General features: G+C 43.8%; 1 pseudogene; it reads left to right on the plus strand.

Annotated features, from left to right (window-relative positions):
• The first annotated feature begins 2068 nt into the window (after nucleotides 1-2068).
• On the plus strand, nucleotides 2069-3727 carry LOC105888339 (annotated as a pseudogene).
• The last annotated feature ends 619 nt before the right edge of the window (nucleotides 3728-4346 follow it).

Raw genomic sequence — 4346 nt, forward strand, 5'->3', positions numbered from 1 at the left:
GTGGGAAAGCACGAGTTGCCAGGATCTCTCCTGAAGTGGTTTTCTGCTTATCAGTTGAGCCACAATAGGCCTCACTCTATGCCCATAAGGGCCAAGGCTGCAAGGCAGCTCTACTACTGCCAAACGCTGAAAGCTTGACCCTTGCCCTCTGTCTCACTCTTTGGCGCTGGAATACTGGCCCAAGGTCTCCCAGGCCAGGCCTCAATATGCAACCCTGAGGGTGGAGGTTGTAGGGCAGCTCTCTCAGAATGGCTGTGCCTGGCTGGCCAAGCAATGATAGCTCCTTTCTTTCCTAGTGGCTCAGACCCAAACCCTGGGCAATGCTTAAATTCACTCACACTCTCGCTCAAGTTCTCCCAAGGTAATTCAACCAGTGCCCAAATCCAAAGAAACAGAGCTATCTGCAGGGAAAGCCTTCCCTGTCTGTAATCTTGCTGCTTTTATAGGTACAGCTGCAGCAACCCCCACGGCCTGAGATTGCATGGACACAACCACTTGCCACTTCACTGCTTTTGTCCTCCTCCTGGGGTTCAGAAGTCTCTTGCTCTCTCCCTGAGTACCCAAAGGGATGTTTCTGGGCAAAGCCCAGAAGCCCGAGGTGCCTGGAGTCTTCTCTCCCCAATCTCACCTTGCCTGGTTGCAAAGATGCTGTTACTCAGCCCCCATCATGCTCCCCCCACTTGGCAGGGGACAGCATTGACATGTACTTCCCCAGTGCCCTAACATGGAGGCCAGGAATGGCATGGATTCATTGGATCACAATATCTTAGAATGAATCATTGAGGAGGCCTGCCACCTGGCTCACTAAACCAAGTGCTCTGCTGTCACCTGCAGAGAGATCTAGTCCACCCCACACCTGAGGCTACTCAGGAACATCAAGCCTTCATCAGGCACACCACCCACAAGTGAGCCACTTAAGGAACAACTGAGACCATAACCCATAGGTTCTTTTCAGAATCACACACAGTTGTCCTGAACAAGTGGTAGCCCATCACTAGGGAATGTGGGCACAGAGTTGAGTTTGGGGCCAGTTAGCAGGTGGAGTCCTCCCAAATCAGGGACCATGGGGCTGATGCCAGCCTGCTCATGTATGACTGAAGTGTCAAGTGGTACTTCATGTGTAGTATAGCAACAGATAAAGTGCACAAGCAGATATAAAAGTCAAGCATATCCTAACCCATTCTTCCCCACATATCCCATCTTTGAAATTCATTTCAACTTGAATATCAACATACACTCTTTAGCAAAAAGAGCTAAACCATATTTTAAATACATTATGTTTCAAACTCCCAAAAGTCTGAAGTTAATATCCTAATTCACTCAGATTTTTTAGATTCTTAGAATCTTGAGCCTGAAATATTTCCTCTTAAAAACAAAAGCCTCTTTTAAATGCAATTAAACATGCATGGAGGAAGTGTCCAACAAGAAGACCTCAAATACTAGGTTATAGAGCCTCAGCCAGTGAGGCGGTTGCAGCCTTTCGGGCCTGCTCATTTTCCCAAAGTGTTGGAAGGTTTCTCCTCCTAAAGCAGTAAGAAGCTTGGCCTGAAATTGAAACAGTGAATTTTTTGACCTGTGCCTGTTGGCTTGCTTGATTTTTTTTTTTTAATCACAGTGATTTGAATATATGAATTCAGACCGGGAAGAGGGGCATGCCTATATCTCCTTGCATCAAATCAGAAAAGGAAGAAGGTCAATGATTAAGAGAAGTAGGGTGACTTGTGCTTGCTCAAGCAATTTGAATGTTAATATTTATGTCACTTTTAATATATTTTAAATTTTACCTTCAGTGTTCTTTTTGCTGTGTACAGCATAGAGGGTGATGTCTTGGTCCATAGGTGGGAGGCCGGGTATACGGTCTATTGTCCATGTTTGACTATGTAGTTTGATGCCAGGCCTTAAGCATCTTTCCTGGGGTAGCAGGGAGAAGCTGTGGTGGCCGTGCTGGACCCTTCTTCCATCCCCTGGCCAAAGAAGGACAGACCTGTATCACGCCCCTCAGTGCTTGCTGTTCTCTTTTCTGTTATTGCATCCACATCGTGTCCCCACATCAGATGGTGCCCCATAAATGGCCAGCTTTCTCTCAAAGGTCAAGAAGGAAGAGATTGTAAGATCACGGACTATAGGTGAACTTTTAGCTCCAGCAGCTCCCTTCAACCAGAAATGTTGTCATGAAAATTGGACTATTGATTTTGCTCTAATTGGTTCATACTTTGCTTGGTGACTAGGATATTATACAGGAATGCTTGTTCCATAGTCTCAGGGCCTTAAGAACTTTGTCTTGTGTGGCACCAGGAATGTGACAAATTTCAGCATTTAAGATTGTCAAGGCAAAACAGTGATGGTGGTGAGAACAATAAGCCTCTTGAATATACTATAGACTGTGGAGATATAGTCTGCAGTCTTGCTTGTGGGTCTACAGTCCCAGAAAAACAGAGTTGCTGTGTAAATATAGAATGACATTGATTCATTTTAGACACAATTAGCTACTCCTTGTCATGGGGTTAAACAATGGGCATAACAAAATATGGGATGCATATACAGGAAAGTTCCTTCTTAACCTGATAGAGATTCAGCACTTCATACTGAAGTGCTTAGAGATTTAATTTTTGCTTCATATGAGAGTTTGATCCTAGTGTCAGCTTCAGGAGATCAAACTATCAAACTCTCAGAGTATGGCACCTGGAAGATGCTGGAAACATAATGAAATGATTCAGGGGGCATCAGAATTGAGTGTACGGCTTTGCATTCTCTCATGACTCTTCTATACTGTGTTCAGTTGAAGCCAGTGAAGCAGTTTTCTATAAGAATATGGATAAGTATACAATGATATGGCAACTAAAAGGACTTCACCATGATGATGTAATTTGTGACTTTTCTCCTGATGGAGCTTTACTGGCTACTGCAGTTTATGATACCCAAGTGAGTAAAGTTCCTAAGCCGCCTACTTCCCCTGCTACTGCAGGTGCCGAGGTAGATCTTATTAAACTTTCTGTCTCAGACAAAACTGAAGATCCAACACTCAATCAGAGTGAGAAAGAGAAAGCTGATAATACAAAGGACTCCTTAGATGAGTGCTCTTCACAAGGGGACAATGAAAATGATATTAATGTTTTGTCTCCATCCTCATCTACACACTCTTTACAGGATAAAATGACTGAACTTAAAAGTTTTATTAAAGAATGTTATGATATGATGGAAAAGACTAAAACTCAGCCTTCTGCACCTCCTGAATCTCTTTTAGATATCATAATTCCATCCTCTTTACCCCCTCCGGCTTTTCCTCCTCTACCCACTTCGCAGTTTTTCCCACCGCCACAGCCTCCTCCCTTTGTTCCTCCTCTCCCCATAGCAGAGGCCCCTAAGCCACTCAGATCACATCCGCCATCTCCAGAGAGGAGCAGACCAACTCCCTCAGTAACTCAGCGGCCTCCGCCTCCTGCCGTTCAACTTCCAGTTGTCGAATATCAGACATATGAGTCCACCCACATTAAAAGAGCTGCTTTTCCCAATCCTAAAAATATCAGGTTGCTAGATGAATTGGGGGTTCCCTGTAACTCTTCTACTTTACCCCCGCCACCTGCGAGTTCTAACAGCTTAGGTCTAATTATGCCTATTACTCGGGCAGCAGCACGAAGGGCGGGTGCAGGAGACAATGTGCAACCTGGGGCTCAAGCGGGCGCAGCAGCAACTGAACCCCAAGTACAATATACTGAGATTGATTTAAAATTTCTCAAGTCTCTTAAAGATGTGGTTATGTCTTATGGTCCAAATGCTCCATTTACTCAAGGGATTTTGCATTCTTATTGTGGGGATCATTATCTTACACCCAGAGACTGGGAAAGATTAGCAGAAACAGTGCTTACACCTGCTCAATATTTGCTTTTTGACTCTGGATGGAAAAAGGAAGCCATTGCTGGTAGTGATGATAACCCTGATTTACCATATCCTCAATTAACAGGTACAGGAGCTTTCAGACCACAGGATAAACAGCTTGAAATTCCTGATAATATTTTATTAGAAATAAGAAATATTTGTCTCCAAGTCTGGGTCCAACTTGATGGCCCTGGAGAAGGAAAATATTTTACAAAAATTATTCAAGATCTTAATGAGCCGTATGCTGAATTTCTTGCTAAACTTTGTACTGCTATCAGGCGAGCTATACCTGGACCTGAGGCACAAGATATATTATTATTATCTTTGGCTTTTGAAAATGCTAATGAAGATTGCCAACGTGTATTGGCACCCATTAGACATGAGAAAAATGCCTCAATTGAGAAATTTATTACAGCTTGTAAAAATATTGGCACTTCCGCCTTCCAAGCCGCTCTTATAGGAGATCAGAT

The sequence above is a fragment of the Otolemur garnettii genome, unplaced genomic scaffold (genome assembly GCF_000181295.1).
Source record: "Otolemur garnettii isolate 467f Iridium unplaced genomic scaffold, OtoGar3 scaffold00289, whole genome shotgun sequence".
NCBI classification, from domain to species: Eukaryota; Metazoa; Chordata; class Mammalia; order Primates; family Galagidae; genus Otolemur; species Otolemur garnettii.